We start from the raw sequence: 20,353 nt of genomic DNA, 5'->3' as shown, positions 1-20,353 counted from the left end.
CCGCTACGATAACACCAATGATTCGTGAGGTAGGGGTAGAGGTGGGGCCGAGGCAGTGACGACTTCCTTAAGGGTGGGGCCAAAGCAGTGACAACTTCCCTAAAGGGCGGGGCACCCACCAAGGTTGGTGGGGGGGCTGATTTCCCTTTTCAATCCCCACTTCTTGTACTGGAGGCTTCTAATCCTAGAAGCCAATGTGATTTTGGGGCCTTTACTTTCTGATATTACTGGTCATAATTATTTGCATGAGCTAACCCTGCATGGGCCAATGGCTACCAGAAGTAAAAAGGCTTAGGAGGGGCCCCAGTAGGAGTATTAGATAGGGGAGAATTCCATTCCATAAAGACCATAAGGGACCATTTAATAGCTTTGTATCTTGGCCAGCTACTCTTGATGGTGCTTGATTCTGTTTTACACATTTGAAATTAACTTTTGTGAGAGTTTGTTATTTCTGTTTAGCCCTGCTAGTTCTGCTTTTCCAGTTACCAATTTTCCTGCAACTTCTGAGCCCTACCAGTAGAGTGCTCAGACCTAGGAGTGCCTAAGAAATGTATGCTAGGCAGAGGGATGGGCTCTGTTCCTGGGATGATGTTAATGTTGGGGAGCACTAATGCTGGGATGCATAAGCCAAATTTTTACCACATATTTATACCCGTTTCGGAGGTAAATACCCTGGGCTAGAGGGAGCAGGCAGGACTTTTGAGCACTGAGTACCTTCTACCTGACCCAGGTTTACAGATTTGGTGCTGTTATGAATAGCAAACAGAAGATTTAAAGCTAAACGGGATTACCTTTTGACATAAGTACAGCTAGAAGAAGCAAAGGTTAGATTACCTAGTGAGACAGGGACAGCCAGAGGCCAATTTCCCCCACCCCCAAGAGGGAGTTAAAGGCTGAGGTTTTGCTTTACACACCCATTCCGGCTCCCCCAAACACACACATGGGAAGTAGAGGACCGGAGGTAAGCAGTTCGAGCCCTTCCTTAGCAAGTGCCAGGGAGAGCATTTTCAGAGTTAGTGAGTGCATTAGGGCTGAAGTGTGCCCGCCGGACCCGTATCTTGAGAGGATCCTCAGTGTGCTTCACTTTTCAGGTTTTAGATGGAAGGCGTGAACCCAGGAAGCATGCAGTTCACCTTGACAGCAGTTCTTTTCACATAGGCTGTGAATTCCACAACGAAAATAAGGAGGTTTCTGCTTTCTTTTCTTCATTTCTGCAACTTAAACAGCTGTTGGGGTAGAGAGCCCTAAACTTCAGTTGCCTTTCCTGCACTGGGTTAGACAGAGATGAAGAAATTTTATTTTTATTAATGACTGTTTTACTTTTTAACATTACCAAGAGAAGCATAATTTTTGCTACCTGCTTTAACCTCTGGGATAGATAGGCATAATGTTATTTTTAGTTGTTAACTTGGCTTATTAATTCCTGCGGCCTTTATTTTCCCCTTATAGTTTTTTTTTTTTTTTGATGACCATTTTGCTTTAGAGATTTCATTACCCTAGAAGTTATTAGAGGGAACGTGGTCGAAGATCAATCTTCTGTAGCTACTTCAGGCTGACAGGGGACTGCAGTTTTAATCTCTAGATAGGGTGAAATCTCATATTTCCCTAAAGGAGCAGTTAACTGGTTTACTTTTACAGTTTTAACACCTGAAAAGGATTAGATTAATTATACAGGGGAATATTACTTAACCCACTCAGGCCTTGGAGCAGTAAATAGCACAACTTGAATGGCACAGCTGTTCTTATTGTCTGTAATGATAGCACAAATTAATTAACAGAAAACAAAGCATTATAGCATTATGAATAAACACAGTTTTGAGTTACTTCAGTTAGACTAACATTTGCATTTACAATTTATGATTTGGTTTAATACAACTAGTAAGAGCATTTTTACATAAGTTACTTCAAAGAAGTGGGTTTTAAATTAGGCCCACTAGAATTTTAATTAGCTACCAAAAATGGTTTTTCTCTCCACCTTTACCTTGTACCTTACCCGGTATTTGAATAACTTGGCTTTTTCCTTTGCACATATACAGCACTGTTGGAGAAATCTCCATCTGGGGCACCCCCATTACTTACAGAGCTTTTTGAGGATAGGTTGTAGACACAGCAAGCAGGGTTAGTTGTCACGTTACAGTCACTTAGGTTTGGCTGATGAGATGGTCGGTTCAGCATGAGGATTTTCTGGCTGGGCATCTCACCCTCTGCAGGAATTTTAGAGGTGATTCGTCTGTTCCACTCCTCTCCAGGTTTGGAAGAGACTGACCTCGAATTCTCTTCTGAGCTTGAGGGAGAGAGCAGGGCCCACAGGCTGTGATGATCTTCTAGGAAAATCTTCAATTTCCTTACTCAGGCCATTTATTTCAGTCTCTCGCCGGTGCCTGCTTGTCACACCGCCTTAACTCCAATTATTCCTCTGAAAGAGGGCTTTGGGGTTCCCTTACTAATTTTTTTGATTTTCTGTTTGCATGAGGACTACTCCTCATGCAGAGAGAAAAGCCATTTGCTTGTATTCTGTGCAAAGCAACATGATGCCATGACATAAATGGTACTAAAAGGTTCTGGGAGAAGAGAAAAAGCAAATATTACTTAAATTACTTAGATAATTTTAGAATTTTTTTCTGCAACGAAACATTTTATACATTTTTAAATAAAACCATGACCAATTTTATAAAACCTCCTGTGATACAAATATTAATGTTCTTGGTAACATATAATGAAAAATTGCAAAATAATATTTTAATTATGCTTAATTCTAAATATAGAAATTCACTTAGTTTTCTAAACAGAAAACACCAGGAATTTACGTTACACAAATTAATGTTGAAAACCAGAAAGAATGAATGCTTACTACTTTTGGTAGAACATGCTTAAAAACATTTACATTTTTTTTTAACCTAGAGACATATTAATAATTATTTAGATTGATTATACACATTTTTTATTACACATTTTTAATTTCTTTTACACCACTTTCCTTTTTGCATGCAAGGCAAACGCCCTACCATTCGGCTCCTTCTCTTTTTCCTCCCCCCCCCTTTTTTTTTTTTTAAGCTTCGCCACTCATTCTTTTGCAGTGGTTCCGCTGCTAAAAATTTTCACGTGCACCGAAAAACAAACAAACAAAAATAACGACAGTAATTTGCAACATTCTTTTATTAATTTTTTTAAGAAACCTTTAAGTTAGAAATTTAAATGCTTAAAAAATTTTTTTCTGACTTCCAAACCATTTGCTAGATTTTTCTTTGATATGTAAATGACCTACATTCCCCAGCCAGTTGAGGCTGGGAGGACAATAGTTTGCCCTGGGGCGTGGTGAATTTCTTCACCACGTGGTGAGTTTAAAAAGCACTTATTTTTTTTTTTTCTTCAGCTAGAAAAAAAGCGGCCAGTTGCTCTTTTTTTTTGGCCTGAACACATGGCAGGATAATTGGGGATTGCAAAGTTCAGAAATTCTCCAGGGAAAATTTGTCCCTGATGGCCATTTGAGAAATCTGGGGTTTGCAATCTCCAACACCCTCCGCCATGTTCCTAGCGTGGCCCTTGCACGCGCCCGCTTCCTGGTTGGGTGGGGAGCGGGCTAGGCGGGTTTCGGGCGCCCTTTCGCAGCGCCACGGGCGGCGGGGGTCGCGCGTCCCGCTGGGCCTCCCGATCCCGGGCTGGGACGACTGACGGGCGAGGGAGACACGGGCTCGGCCCCTTTCCCCAGGGGTCGGCCCGTGAGAGGGGGCGCGTCCCGTGGTTAGACCAAAGAAAAAAACATAGAACACACAGACAAAAACAAACAAACAGACAAACAGTGGCGCCACACGGAAAACAACCCAAACGAATGTGTTCAAGTAATCTTTTCCCAAAGTTCTAGTGTCAGAGTAAGTGGGGTGGATTGAATTTGTCTCATCAAACTTGTAGAATTGCCAGGAAGGCGGACAGGCAAAGGAGGCAGTCAGAGGGGAGTCAAATGAACATCCAGAGACACAACTGTAAAATTCACAGATTCCTAGACAGACGGCTATGCTAATAACAACCAAGTTTTTGAGCTCCACAAATCACAGGCAGACAACCTCCTAGCAGCAGCGGGAACGTCTTCCCGCCGCTCTTACTGAACCCCTGGGGTACCACCAGGGTCGTGACCTAAGCAGCCAAAGTTCGTCAACCTCTTGCCCACCTGGTATACGCATCAGATGGGGAACCACACACACCTGGAAACGCATCAGGTGGAAGATTCCTTAGTCACCCGGGGGGACTCTGACCCCCCTCCGGGGGGACTCTAACCCCCCTATGAAACAAAGTCTGCTTCTACTCGGTTTCCACATCGAGCAAAGAGCTCATAACATTAGCCAAACCACCACAAAGTTAGCTTCTCGCTGGTCACAGACACGAAGCAAAGCGCGCGCTCTCACACACACATACACATCAGAACTCACCAGACACCTGTTCATAACTCCATGCCGGGAATGAGGACTCCTGGCTGGCTCGCCAAAATGAAAGGTCCGGAAGTCCTAATTTAGTTACCCGGCGCAGAGAAATGAAGAGGCTTATGAGTTCCAGCAGATGCTTTGAAAAAGTGCTTTAATACTGACCAGTCAAATGGCCAGGGTCAAAGTTCCCCCAGAATAGAAAGGGGACCAAAGACCTCGTGGGTCCCTCGTCACCCCCTTATATAGGATGGGAAGTGGGAGGGGAAGAAGAGTCCTTGAGGGCTGGACTTCCGCTACGATAACACCAATGATTCGTGAGGTAGGGGTAGAGGTGGGGCCGAGGCAGTGACGACTTCCTTAAGGGTGGGGCCAAAGCAGTGACAACTTCCCTAAAGGGCGGGGCACCCACCAAGGTTGGTGGGGGGGGCTGATTTCCCTTTTCATGTCCTCTGTGGTAGCACCGACAAAAGGAAGATTCATTTTGCACCCCTCAAAAAATGGCTTCTGTACTGAACTGGGCAGAGGTTACATCCTCTTTGAGCAGGATGTAGAGGACATGGAAGAAAAACAGAACACTTGAAAAACCATTTCATACTCAAGACATTTGACACAATTATGGAAAACCTGGCTTAGCTACTCAGTAGGTCCTGAAATTATAGTCTGTAAGATAAGCATACGAAAATCCTGATGTTTATGATATATAAGTTTTTCTATCATGCAGTGTAACTAGGTAGGTTTAGAATCCCCTCCTTTTTGCCACCTTTCTCTTTGCTTCTTGGATAAGTGTTTTCCCACCTCTAGCCATTTTTATTATCTATTTTACTGGCTTCACCCTGTCTATGCGATTTTAAGAAGGCAATTGTATTGAATTAGATTACAATCAAGAGCAAGTATATTTGACTTGATCACTATCAAGAGCAATTATAATTAACTAGATAACATGCCCCTTCCCTCTGCTCTACTTCTACCTTAATATATTATAGATCTTATGGGTGCAAACTTTTATATCACTCTTCCAGAGCTTATGATTTCTGCACTATGATGGTGTTGGGTTAGAGCAGTGAATAAGGCAAATAAGGTAGCAGTGACCTCAAAACAACTCTTCTAGAAAAGAGGAGTCATTAGAGAGAAGGTATAAGGTAGGTAAAATAGAAGATGAAATGGGACAAAGAGGCTAAATGCAACTGAAATGAGCTGATGCCCTTCTCTTTCTTCCTTTTAAAGAGGAGTCAGTGTTCAGATCATTTTATATGTTGATAATGACAACGATGACAATAACAACAACAATGACTACAATGATCACTCCTGACTATATTTGGAAAACTATATGTAGTGTCAGGGACTGAACTAAGTTCAGCATGCAAGGCAAGTACATACTGCACTATTTCTCTAGTCCTCAGATCATTTAAAATATTCTTTTTATACCTCAATTTTCTCTTCCTTCTTTTCTTACATCCTAATAGCATCAACAGCATAATTCCTAGATCTTTGAATTCACACCCAAATTCATATAAATAATTTGAAAGAACTATAATAGAATTGCCAACTTTATTTTGGAATGTGATTTTTATGTAGTTATATATTTTACCATCTATTACATATTGAAGATGTAATATATACTGCCATCTCCTCAGAATATTAGCTAACATTTGAGAGTTTTATGTGCAATTGGTTAATCAAGATGGAAAAAATATTTTGTTGTAAGCTTTAAGGACAATAAAATAGAAGTTTAAAGAGGCTGATTTTCTAACCTATGCCCTATCTAACTCAGCTAAGGGTAGTGCAGTGACTAGAGACTGGACTCTGCACCAATCAACTTACATTCTCAACAATACACATAAATGCCATCTATTGTATACTAAAGATAGTACTGTTAGAGTTCTCAAATATTTAGGATATTCGTGATTTATTTTGTCAATTGTATTATATAATATCTGTATTTTTAACTCCCCAGAAACCATGTGCTTTTAAGGGATTGGAACATGTTTTTTGGCGTTTCCACCTAGTGCAAGTTCTTCAGGAGTCTGGAAATTTCCAGAAAAGAACACAACAACATTGCCAGATTTGTCAATACTTTCTATAGCCTTCAAATAGTTGTTTAACATTTTCATAACCCCAAACTGAAAAATAAATGTTCTAAACTTACAATTTGAGCAAACCACTTGACTGATTTTGCATTTTGTATCTCAGTGTCTTCATCTGTCCAATTAGAAAAATGTAACTCTTTTATGCCATACCCTACAAAAATCAATATTGCATGAGTTAAAGGACATATATTTACACCCCTTTCCTATCAGAAATAATGTGTGCAATTTAATTTACAATTTTTGAAGATTGTTCTTTTATGTCATTAGATCTTTCTTTTGATGCATTTTATGTTTCTTTCTTCATAAATATTTACCACTCTAGACTTACTGTTTTCTGAAAATTGTTGTTTCTGTTTACTCCCAAAATTTTTTATTTAAAGCAATTCATCACATAATCATATAATTGACATAACTGATCATAATACATTTGTTTCAAGATGACAAAAAACAAAGTTATTTAAAAAATAGAAAGAAAATAAAAAGAAAAACTAAAAAATAGAATAAAAAAGAAAGAAAAAGTTCAGTATCTAGTATATTTGTGAAAATTATTCTATCTCCAATAAACTCATTAAAACAATAGCAGAAAATTTAGTAAGCTTTTATTTAAAGAAATAAAAAAATACAGTAAAAACGGTGTGTGTGTGGCAGTTGTTTTTGTCTGCATAGGCCCAGCAAAACATTGGAGAAATAGAAAGGAAAAGCCTTTGACCTAAATATTGAAGTATTCTGGCATGAGACCAACTCTGGGCTCCAAGCAAACTAGCCTGTTCAACCTCTGAGTCATTCTCTGTGGTCCCAGTACATGGTTGTTGCTGTCAGGTTTCTGTAGCTAAAGATCCTGGTTTCTGTACCAATCCTACATCAAAGTCAGGATAATGTGGTTTAATTTTACCATTAGGGGGCAATGTGGAGAACCTTGCCCTGAAAGCAGATTGTTGCTTTTGCTAAGTCACCTGGGTGTCATCAAAACCCTCTTTGAAGTAAGTTGATGCCAGGGCAACATTAGGGTCTTCCCTGATATTTTTGCTTGCTAGTGATGGTATAGACAACTGTGATTGTTTTCATGGATGGTATCCATGGTTCAGTGGTGAAAGGACACTGTCCATTCTTCTGAGGCCTAAACCAAGTCATCATGACAATGTTCAGGGTGTAAGGCCCCACTGCAGTATAATATTTGTATGTTCCTATCTCTATTAGATAAGAACTTGTTTGCATTTGCATAAAATTTTCCCATTTTAATGTGCCTATGCAAAAAGGAACAATGCCACAATATATTACTGGTGCACATAGGGGCCAAGGCAACAAGTCCATCAATCCCCATACCCTGGTTTTAACATGAAGTCTAAACAGAGACTTATGTACTAGAATTCCTTATTGAAGAGATCACACACACACAATGAGGGTAATTGTTACTATATTCAATAAGGGTTATACCTGTTAAGGAAATACATCTAAAGAAATATTCAAAGGAGATATACATGTCTACTTTAAGTCTTTAGAAATAGTCGTGTGTGTGTGTGTGTGTGTGTGTGTGTGTGTGTGTAAAATAAGGATCATTGCTTCAAAATGCAATTTGGTCTTGTGGAGTCTGAAGAATGGCTCCCAGTAGTCACATATTAGGAAATATCCTCGAGTGGGGAACTTCTCAGCACCAAATCTGGTAGCAAGCAAAGGTCCACAGTGAAAGGAAGCAGAGGAAAAGGGGCCGCTGAGAGCAAATCAATAGCAACAGAGTATTGGTTTCTTCTCAAGTTGAGAGTCTATCTTTTCACTTTGGGAGCTGGTTGGCAGATGACTGGAGTGGGGAGAATGTTCTGCTTTGTGAGGAGCCAAGAATTGAGGGTAAATGTGGGGTAATAACAGATGGGCATGAGAGATTGAAGGGCTAGAAATGAGTTTTTAAGGTAGTAAGCAAAGGAGGAAAGGAGTGGTTATATCTGAAAGGGGAAGTACAATATACAACATAGACATTCTATATATTGCAGATGAACATTGCAATGTCCATACATCAACAGATACTGAGGATGGCTCTATGGGTTACAATTGAAAATCTGATCCAGGTGAAATGAGACAGCATGCTTAAAAAATAAAATAAAATAAAATAAAATAAAATAAGATAAAGCTGGCAAGTGTGATGTAAAGGTTTTCCATTTTCTAGGCCAGTCATGATTAGTGAGGATAAACTTTACTAAAGAAAGGCTTCATGGATTAGGTTGTGTATAGGGCATTCTTAGAAAAATTTAAATTTTCAAGTCCTGAAAGCTAAGTGATATGATAATGAGCACTGTATGTGGAGTCTATACCATGAAATAGTTATATATTACAGATAGAAGTTGAACAGACATTGGTATGACGAATACATATACTTATGCATATATATCTGCAGATACTGAGGATTGATCCATGGATTATAGTTGAAAAGCTGACCTAGGTGTAATGAGACATAATGCTTTATATTTTTATTTTCAATATAAATCTTTATTTAAGCACCATGATTACAAGTATGTATGTAGTTGGGTTTCAGTTATAAACAAAACACCCCCCCATCATCAGTGCAACATTCCCATCACCAATGCCCCCACTCCTCCCCAACTTCTATCTGTATTTGCAATAGGCATTCTACTTCTCTCATTCTTTAACATTGTCATGTAGGTTGTTAGTGTAGTTATTTCCCTAACAGAGTTCATTTACCACTCTTTGTAGTGAGCTTCAAATTGTGAGCCAGTCCTTTCCATTGAGATTTTCATTCATCGACTGAATTTTCAGACCTGTTATTTCAGTTTGGAGTTTTTTGATTTCTATCTTCATATCCTCTTGATTCTTATTAGTGTTCCATTTAACTCAATCTATGCTTTCAATCTATGAGTTCTGTGAACATTGTCCATATTTCTTCTCTAACTCCATATCTGGAAACTAACTAGGGGTTGGCCATTTTCAGAACATCAGAGTTCCCATCTTTATTCTCTATGCCTGATGTTGGCCTGCATTGTTTTCCCATTGTCACATTTGTATTGTGAATTTTTTTACGTGTTGTGGTGTAATTCATGAGCTAGGTGGAGTGTGTGGCCTCCAAGCAAACTCTACCCTTTGTGGACAGGATAACTTACCTCAGGAGAAGGTGAGCCCTCAGGGTAGGATACCGGAGAGAATCAAAGTTCCCAGATAGAAGGAAGCAAGCAGAGAGAAGGCCCAAGATATCTGCAATTCTTCAGAGACACAGCAGAGTCAGCCAATTTCAAAGTCTCTTGGTAGAGAAGGCTCACCTCAGGAGAAGGAGAGCCCTCAGGTAAGGATGCTGGAGAAGATCAAAGTTCCCAGGCCAAAGCAAGCAGAGAAAAGGCCCAAGATGTCTGCTGTGCTTCACAGACACAGCAGAGTCCAGAATGCTTTAAAAAAAGTAAATAAGATAAAAGAAAAAGAAAAAGAAGAGAAAAGAATATAAAAGAAAAGAAAAAATAAAGAAAAAGAAAAAATGAAGCTGGCTAGTCTAATGTAAATGTTTTCCCTTTTCTGGACCAATCATTATTGGTGATGGTAAAATTTACTGAGGAAAGGCTTCATGGATTAGATAGCGTATAGAGTATTCTCAAAAACAACCATAATTTTCAAGTCTAGAAAACTAAATGTTATGGTAGTGAGCTCTGTATGTAAAGTTTATACCATGAAATACAGTCCAGTGGGTCTTGACCATCTTGTTTCCCTCCTTGCTTTTATGAGCCTTATGATATCCTGTTAAACTATCTACAATTTTTTCGTGGATGGTGTTGAGAATGAGGACTGATGATAAAGAAGATTGCTGGAGAATTCCCAAAGACAGCCCTGCTTGTGTTGGGTGGGAGAGGTTAAGGACTAGGGTCCCCTTTAAAGTCCTCCCTGGCACCAACCTCGTTGGCCCCTTTGGGCAGGTGCCCAGTGATAGCCCTGGAACCCAGGAAAGCAAAAGCCAATAAAATTGTAAATGAAAAATAAATGAAAAGAGTAAATATTGCATTTCTGTCAATTAACCTGTGGAGACTGGATAAAGTGAGCCAGAAAATACCTCAGATGATGCACAATCACTTCCAAATCAATCAGAAAACAGTCACAGAGACACCCCCCAGAGAGACACCCAGATCACAAAGTTATGGGGCTCTTTGAGTTAGATTTATTCTTTTTTTGTTTTTCGGGTTTTTTTCCAGCCACACCCGTTTGATGCTCAGGGGTTACTCCTGGCTACTTGCTCCGAAATTGCCCCTGGCTTGGGGGGACCATATGGGATGCCGGGGGATTGAACCGCAGTCCTTTCTTGGCAAGCGCTTGCAAGACAGACACCTTACTCAAGCGCCACCTCACCTGCCCCGATTTATTCTTTTTTTTTATTTTGGGAATATTCCCCAGTGATTCTTGGGGATGGGGAAAATGGAGCAAATTGGGGCTTATATACAGTACCAAATTATTTTTAATTTTGAGAAATGGTCAGAAATAAAAATATTTGTCCTTCAAAGATGAAGCTCCGTAAAGATGAAGAAATACTAAATTTGCTTGTTATTGACACACACGCGCGTGAGCGCAGAGTGCACGCTCATGCGTGCATGCATACACATGCGCGGGTACACACACACACACACAAACAGCAAGCAAGACACACACCAGGAAGACTTGGCACTGAGATGGCACTTAAGAACAATGCACAAAATACATTAAATAGCATCATTCTCTCATCTAGAGCATTATACAATGTCCTTGGTAAATTTCCTGAAAAAAATGTCATAGAGGCATCATATAAAAAGAAAATTAATCTCCTAAGATGAGTTAACTTTCCAGGGATAACTATTAGCTTTAATCATTTTCCTATATAAAAATAAAAGTAAAGAGCACATTATTTGATTCCTCTGTGTTCTTTAAGTCTTCTTTCTTGAAAGTTCTTTGCTGAAGCTTGAGCAATTGTGAAGTGATCATTGAGTTTTTCCTATTGCTTTCTTTATACTTTTGTTTATGCATGCATAATTTCTCATTTGAGAGTGAAAATGTTGTGTTCTTCATGAATCTCCTTATTCATTTTTGAGATTGTTGTGCCTTTTTTATACTATTCCTTTGTGAATACAATTGTTTTTTTGCATTTCCGCATCTCATTATTTGATTCACCTGTGTTCTTTTAATCTTCTTTTTTGAAAGCTCTTTGCTGAAGCTTGAACAATTTTGCAGTGATCTTTGTGTTTTTCTGATTGCATTCTTTTTACTTTTGCTTTCCGAGGGCAAAATTATTCATTTGTAAGCTGAAAATATTGTGTTCTTCATGAATCTTCTTTTCCATTTTTGAGTTTGTTGTGCCTGTGCTTCTATTCTTATCCTTTGAGAATATTGTGTAGTTTTTTGTATTCTTGATCTCATTATTTGATTCACCTGTGTTCAAGTTTCTTCTTCTTTCCTGATGTTCTTTGCTGATGCTTGAACAATTGTGCAGTGATCTTTGTGTTATTCCGATTGCTTTAATATTACTTTTGCTTTTGGCGTGCAAAATTACTCATTTGAGAACTGAAAATATTCTGTTCCTAATGATTCTTCTTATACATATTTGATACTGCTGTGCCTGTGTTTCTATTTTAACCCTTTGTGAAAACTGCGTAGTTTTTTGTATGACTTCATCTCATTATTTGATTCACCAGTGTTCTTTAAGTCTACTTCTTTCTTGAGAGTTCTTTGCTGAAGCTTGAACAATTTTGCAGTGATCCTGTGTTATGTCTATTGCTTTCTTTTTCTTTTGCTTAGCATATGCGAAATTACTCATTTGAGAGCTGAAAACATTGCGTTCTTCATGAATCTTCATATTTTTTTTTGAGTTTGTTGTGCCTTTGTTTTTATTCTATTCCTTTGTGAATACTGCATAGGTTTTTGTATGTATTCATCTCATTATTTGATTCACCTGTGTTCTTTACATCTTCTTTTTTAAAAGTTCTTTGCTGAAGCTTTAACAATTTTACACTGATCTTTCGTTTTTCCATTGCTTTCTTTTTACTTTTGCTTTCCGTGTGCAAAATTAATCATTTGTGAGCTGAAATGTGTTCTTCATGAATCTTATTATTCGTTTTTATATTTCACATGCCTGTGTTTCTATTCTAATCCTTTGTAAATACTGCTTTGTTTTTGTATTTCTTCATTTCATTATTTGATTCACTTGTTTCCTTTAAGTTTCTTCTTCTTCCTTGAAAGTTCTTTGCTGAAGCTTGAGCAATTGTGTAGTGATCTTTGAGGTTTTTCCTATTTCTTTTATTATACTTTTGTTTTATGCGTGCATAATTTCTCATTTGAGAGCTGAAAATGTTGTGTTCTTCATGAATCTTCTTATTCATTTTTGAGTATGTTGTGCCTTTGTTTTTGTTTTTATTTTTTTATTGTTCCAATTTCTTTTTTTAATGGATAATATTTTTTAATTTAATTTTTATTTTGATCATAGTGGCTTACATATTGTTGACAATAATATTTTAGGTACATATTTACATAAAACCAGGGGGGATTTCCATCACCAATTTGTCCTCCCTACACCTCCGTTTTTGTCCTACCTCCCATATGCTCTTCCCTCACCTCCAGGGCTGCCAGAATATGTTGTCCCCTCTGTATCTAGCCTAATACTTAGTAGTCTTGCACCTGTTTGGTCCTGGTGCCTCCCTTATTTCCCCCTCTAACTGGGGGGCAGGACTAGCTAGTTCAAGTTACGTGGTTTTGTTTGAAGAAGAGAATAGTAGTAAACTGGGGTCAAAGTCTAATATGCAGAAAATAAGCGGAATTGTTCTAGAGGGTCTCATCCTCAGTTTGAGAGATAAAGGACAAAAAGGTGAAACATTCCACCAGTACAAAAAGAAGTGTCAAATATCCAGTGAGGACTCCAACAATATTGTTAAGCACCACCACCACCACAACAACAACAACAATAAAAAAAAACCCGCCACAGTCTTGAGATAAGAAACATGGCAGAGCACATAAAGAAAGAAAAGAAAAGAAAAAAAGTGTAAATGGGGGCAACAGTTTCAATAACCGCACCAAAACAAAGAAATCAACCAAAAATTGATAGGTAAATAAAAATAATAATGATAATAAATGAAGATAAAAATAATATATAAAAAGATAAACAATATTTTGTGTTTTGTTTCTTTCCCTCCTGCCCTGGCACAGTAAATATTGGGGTCATTCCAAAAGGAATTCACTTGGCCTAAGAGATATGGGGTTTCTCCGCCCTTGGAGTATATTGTCACGGGATCAACTATAGACTCTGTTCAGGATCTTTTACTCTCCGTGGTGCTTTTGTGTTGTTTGGAAGACTTCTGTTCCATCCTAGGTGATACAATCAGACCTTTGTATCTATCGATCTCAGTATCTGCACAGTTCCAGGATGGGACTTATGATGAAGTCAGTCTTTGTGGTTCTAGAAGTTTTGTTCCCTCAGTGTCATTTTAATCCCTCTTCTGTGGTTGGTGGTCTTGGTCTTTGCACTAAACCTAGGATGGCACCTAGGATAGCGTCTTTCTTTGTGTTTCCAGAAGCCCCATTCCATTAAAATTGTCTCTGCTGAACCTTTGGAACTGGGGATCATGGTTGTTGTGCAGGTTATAGTTCAAACCCTAGACTAGGGCTTTTTTATTGGTCCCAAGATTTATACAGTCTGGTCATGGTTCTAGCAGCCAGTCATCTGTAACTCGCGATCTTGGCTTTTGGACCTACCAATTGTTGACAAGTCTTCTGATTTTGTCTTGTCGTTAGCTGGTAAGTAGGGTAATCTGCTCTTAGGTCAAGTCGTTTCCATTTTCCTCAATGTCTGGATATTGTATTAGAGTTGGCACTTGTTGGTGTTCTAGCAGTATTAAGGCTGTCCCGGATGGGATTTGTTTCCTGAAGCTGTTGTGAAGAACTGTGCTGTTTCTATGTCCGGGATCTAGGGTTCAAGGCTAGACGGATGGTGTCTAATTACCTGAGGTCTAAGTTGATTCCACATGACATATTTTCAAGGTAGGAGATATCCCTGTATTGTAATCAACAATGAGTTCCTATCTCTAGTAGATAAGAGCTCTTTTTTATATGTAAGTTTTCCCCCTTTTTTAGTGTGCCGTTACAGGGAGAAATGGTGCTACATCATATTGTCAGTGTATTTGGGGGTGGACAGAGCGGAAAACAGAAACAGGTCACATACTCAAAAAAGATACAAAAAAATTAGGATTAAAAATGTATGTGCTCACATATGTATATGTCGAACAGACAATTTTTTAAAGAAGGAATGAATTAACAAAGTACTTAAAGGACCAAAGTGATGTAAAAGACTACCTTACATTTGGGGAAAAGCAGGTAAAAAAGGGGTGTAATACAGGTCTTATATTTATGTTGGAAGTACAGGTTTTCCCATTGACTTTTGGGTTTTTCTTGTGGCATGTGGGTTCCCAGGTACCTTTCCATCACACCCCCTGACCTTCTTCAGATTGGCAAAAGATTTGCGGCAGGGAGGTCTTGGAAGAGTTCTTGCATTGCGGATACTTTTGGAGCTAAGTCCAGTTTCAAGTAACAGTCCACATTAGAGGGAGTTGGTAGGGAGGGCTGCGCTGCATGAGTCCACAGGGGAGTTGGCTGCCTTTTCTTGCAGGTGACGAGGTGTGGATTTGACTGGGTGTCCCTTCTCTTGGGTGCTAGGTACTGGTTCGTTGGGGTAGGAGGTCAATCTTGATGCCTAATATATTAAGGACTGTGGGTGGAGAGTTTTAATACGGTGGGAGGTTTAGATGGGGGTGAAGGGATAATTGGATTTCCAAAGGGGGGAAAGGGGAGGGTATGTGGTAGGGGTAGGAAGGGAGAAAAGAGAAAGTACATTAGAAAGAAAGAAAGAAGGGGCCGGGCTGTGGCGCTCGAGGTAAGGTGCCTGCCTTACCTGCGCTAGCCTAGGAGACGGACCGCGGTTCGATCCCATATGGGCCCCCAAGCCAGGAGTGACTTCTGAGCGCATAGCCAGGAGTAACCCCTGAGCGTCACCGGGTGTGGCCCCCCAAAAAAAAAACAAAAAAAAAGAAAGAAAGAAAGAAGAGAAAAGGAAAAAAGTAAAGAGAAGAATAGAAAATAAAAAAATAAAAAAGAAAGTAGTGAGAAGAGAGGAGAAAGTAGCAAGGAAATGCTAGTTTGCTTGAGTGTGTTCAATGAGTAGAGCCTGTAGTTTATGTCTGTATGTCGCAGTTACTGCTTCAGTGGTCTGATAGGTCACATGCTTCAATTCCTAAAAGAAGGTGTAAATCTTGAGATAAAGTGTATATTAAAGAGTTTTCTCGGGACCATCTCGTAATACCAGCTAGGTATGGTATCTCGTGTGGTATCCCAAGCTGCCATCTTAGTTTGTCCGCCCTTTGTATCCAAGAATGCCTGTGGACAGAAAAGCTGAGAGATTATTTTAAATATAGTAAGATAAAGGCATTAAGACATAGTGTTTTGGGATGTTTCCATTGGAGTCAGTGATTTCCCAAGGTATTTTTTACCTGTGATCCTGTATAATATCCCTAAAGGATTATTATGGGCATTTGTTGTAGAAGGATGATTACATACCTGTTCTCTCTATGCTGCTGTTTCTGGTGTTGCAGTTTTCTTTGTGGTATAATGTAGTCAAGAGTTTGTGTTGTTCCTTTTTTATGTATTTTAGGCACTGCTCCCGAATATATGTTGACTATTACAGGGTTTAGACTTTCTACCCGGTTAAAACCTGTTATTTGATTGTTGAGTAAAAGTTGTGTATAGGATGTATGTTCTAGGTGCTTCAGAATAGATACCACATTCTGAACCTACCCAGCGAGCAGGTGAGTAAGAGGTGGCTGACCTTGGGGACTGCCAGGTGAAGTGCTTATTGACTCACTTGTGGAGTACCCGCTTGGCTGTGCTTCTTCTGAGGAAACTGAGGACCTGAAGAAAGCACTGCCTTGTGCTTCTCTGTCTTTTCTGAATCCTTGGAGCTCTCCTCAGAGCCCTGGGAAGCAAACCCCCAAAACCTGCATTCTGAACCTACCCAGCGAGAGGGTGAGTGAGTAAAAAATGGCTGACCTTGGGGACTGCCAGGTGAAGTGCTGATTGACTCACTTGCGGAGTCTCCGCCTGGCCGTGCTTCTTCTGAGGAAACTGAGGACCTGAAGGGAGCCCTGCACTGTGCTCTTCTGTCTTTTCTGAATCCTGAAACTCTCCTCAGAGACCTGGGAAGCAAACCCCCCAAAACTGCATTCAGAAGCTACCCAGCAAGCCGGTGAGTGAGTAAAAAATGGCTGACCGTGGGGACTGCCAGGTGAAGTGCTGATTGACTCACTTGTGGAGTCCCCGCCTGGCCATGCTTCTTCTGAGGAAACTGAGGACCTGACGGGAGCCCTGCCCTGTGCTTCTCTGTCTTTTATGAATCCTTGGAGCTCTCCTCAGAGCCCTGGGAAGCGAACCCCCCAAAACTGCATTCTGAACCTACCCAGCAAGCGGGTGAGTGAGTAAGAGGTGGCTGACCTTGGGGACTGCCAGGTGAAGTGCTGATTGACTCACTTGTGGAGTCCCCACCTGGCTGTGCTTCTTCTGAGGAAACTGAGGACCTGAAGGGAGCCCTGCCCTGTGCTTCTCTGTCTTTTCTGAATCCCTGGAGCTCTCCTCAGAGCCCTGGGAAGCGAACCCCCAAAAACTGCATTTTGAACCTACCCAGCGAGTGGTGAGTAAGAGGTGGCTGACCTTGGGGACTGCCAGGTGAAGTGCTGATTGACTCACTTGCGGAGTCCCCGCCTGGCTGTGCTTCTTCTGAGGAAGCTGAGGACCTTAAGGGAGCCCTGTCCTGTGCTTCCCTGTCTTTTCTGAATCCTGAGACTCTCCTCAGAGCCCTGGGAAGCGAACCCCCAAAAACTCCATTCTAAAGCTACCCAGCGAGCAGCTCTCCTCAGAGCCCTGGGAAGTAAACCCCCCAAAAAACTGCATTCTGAAGCTACCCTGCGAGCGAGCAAAAAAGAACACCATCGCAACAAGAAGAAAAAAATCACACTAAGAACCGTGCTGGATCACAGAAGCAAGAATTTCTCTCCAGACTCTCTTCTCCTAGATATATATGCACCGAATGAGGGGCCAGCAATGTATTTAATACAACAGTTGACAAATCTGAAAAACAATATCAATAATAACACAATAATTGGGGGGACCTCAACACGGCTTGGTCAACACTGGATAGGTCAACCAGACTGAAACCCAACAAGAATATACTAGACCTGAGGAGAGAAATGGAAGAAAGAGGCCTAGTGGATATATATAGGACACTCCATCCCCAGAAACCTGGGTACACATTCTTCTCCAATGTACATGGGACATTCTCCAGGATAGACTACATGCTGGCACATAAAACATACCTCCATAAAATCAAGAGGATATAAATTTTGCAGACAACCTCGCTGACCACAAGGCTCTGAAATTATTTCTGGATTCCAAAGGGACTCAGAAGAAAAACTTTAACACCTGGAAGTTAAACAGCCTCATACTCAATAACCAGTGGGTCCTAGATGAAATCAAGGAGGAAATCAAAAGGTTCCTGGAAACAAATGACAATAAAGACACAAACTATCAGAACTTATGGGACACAGCAAAAGCAGTACTGAGAGGAAAATTTATAGCTTTGCAAGCGCACATCAGGAAGAAGGAGCTTACCTGAGTAGCTTAATAACACAGCTAATAGAAATAGAAAGTGCTCAACAAAAGGACCCAAAAATAGGGAGACAGAAGAAAATAACAAAGCTGAGAGCAGAAATCAACGAAGTGGAAACCCAAAAAACAATCCGAAAGATCAACGAAAGCAGATGTTGGTTCTTTGAAAAAATAAACAAGATTGATAGACCACTAGCAAACCTAACAAAGAAAGAGAGAGAGAAACTTGATAACTCATATTAGAAATGAAAAAGGAGAGATCATTACTGATATGACAGAGATTCAAAGGGTAATCAGAAACTACTTTGAGAAACTCTACGCCACTAAAAATGAGAACCTGGAAGAAATGGATAAATTCTTGGACTCTTATAATCTTCCATGGTTGAAGAAAGAGGATGTAGCATATCTAAACACTCCCATCTACATCGATGAAATTAAAATGGTAATCAAATGTCTGCCCAAAAACAAAAGCCCAGGCCCAGATGGATTCACTAATGAATTCTTTCAAACTTTCCAATAGGAACTACTACCAATCCTGGCAAGACTCTTTCATGAAATTGAACAAACAGAAACACTTCCAAATAGCTTTTATGAAGCCAACATCATCCTGATACCTAAACCAGACAGAGTGCTACGAAAAAAGAAAATTACAGACCAATATCGCTGATGAATGCAGATGCAAAGATCCTCAACAAAAGCCTGGCAAATAGGATTCAATGCCTCATTAAGAAGATCATCCACTATGATCAAGTAGGTTTCATCCCAGGAATGCAAGGATGGTTTAACATCCGTAAATCTATCAATGTAATACACAACATAAACAGCAAGAAAAATAAAAACCACATGATCATATCAATAGATGCAGAGAAAGCATTTGATAAGGTCCAACACACATTCTTAATCAAAACTCTCAGCAAGATGGGAATGGAAGGAACCTTTCTCAATATAGTTAAGGCCATCTACCATAAGCCAGTGGCAAACATTATCCTCAATGGAGAAAAACTAAAAGCCTTCCCTCTAAATTCTGGCACAAGACAAGGCTGTCCTCTTTCACCACTCCTATTCAACATAGCACTGGAAGTACTTGCTATAGCGATTAGGCAAGAAAAAGATATCAAGGGAATCCAGATAGGAAAGGAAGAAGTCAAGCTCTCAATGTTTGCAGATGACATGATACTCTACTTAGAAAACCCTAAAGACTCTACCAGAAAGCTTCTAGAAACAATAGATTCATATAGCAAGGTGGCAGGATACAAAATTAACACAAAAAAATCAGTGGCCTTTCTATACACCAATAGTAATAAGGAAGAAATGGACATTAAGAAAACAACCCCACAGGATTTCTGGGGTGTTTGACTGGTATGTTGGGGGCTCTGGGCAGGACAGCTAGCCATAGGACCCCTGGGCTGACCACTTAGTCCAGGCAAACAAGATTCCCCCCACACCAGGCGGGTCTTCAGGGCCACGCCTGGTTAATCGTGTCCTGGGGGGAGGGGTGAGAAATTCCTCCCTAGGCATCCAAAAACTACAGAGGCACGGCTGGGCTCAGAACACTTCGCATGCCAGGATTTTTGGGGTGTTTGACTGGTATGTTGGGGGCTCTGAGCAGGACAGCTAGCCATAGGCCCCCTGGGCTGACCACTTAGTCCAGGCGAACAAGATTCCCCCCACACCAGGCGGGTCTTCAGGGCCACGCCTGGTTAATCGGGCCCTGGGGGGGAGGGGGTGTGAAATTCCTCCCTAGGCATCCATAAACTACAGAACTGCGCGGGGGCTCACGCCCCCACTCGTACTTCATGTATTAAGAGTATTTCTTGGAGTGAGTAAGAAATGGCTGCATGTGGGGGTTTCCAGGCAGAGTGCTGATTGCTCTACCTGCAGAGTCTCCACCCGGCTGTGCTTCTTCTGAGGAAACTGAGGACCTGAAGGGAGCCCTGTCCTACTCTTCTCTGTCTTTCCTGAACTCTGGAAGCTCTCCTCAGAGCCCTGGGAAGCGAACCCCAAAGAAACTACATTCGGAAGCTACCCAGCGAGCCAGTGAGTGAGTAAGAAATGGCTGGATGTGGGGGTTGCCAGGCAGAGTGCTGATTGCTCTACCTGCAGAGGCTCCACCAGGCTGTGCTCCTTCTGAGGAAACTGAGGACCTGAAGGGAGCCCTGTCCTACTCTTCTCTGTCTTTCCTGAACTCTGGAAGCTCTC

This window comes from Suncus etruscus, chromosome 17 (assembly GCF_024139225.1).
Source record: "Suncus etruscus isolate mSunEtr1 chromosome 17, mSunEtr1.pri.cur, whole genome shotgun sequence".
NCBI classification, from domain to species: domain Eukaryota; kingdom Metazoa; phylum Chordata; class Mammalia; order Eulipotyphla; family Soricidae; genus Suncus; species Suncus etruscus.
The sequence above is the reverse complement of the archived record's forward strand: the minus strand, read 5'-3'. Positions refer to the sequence as shown.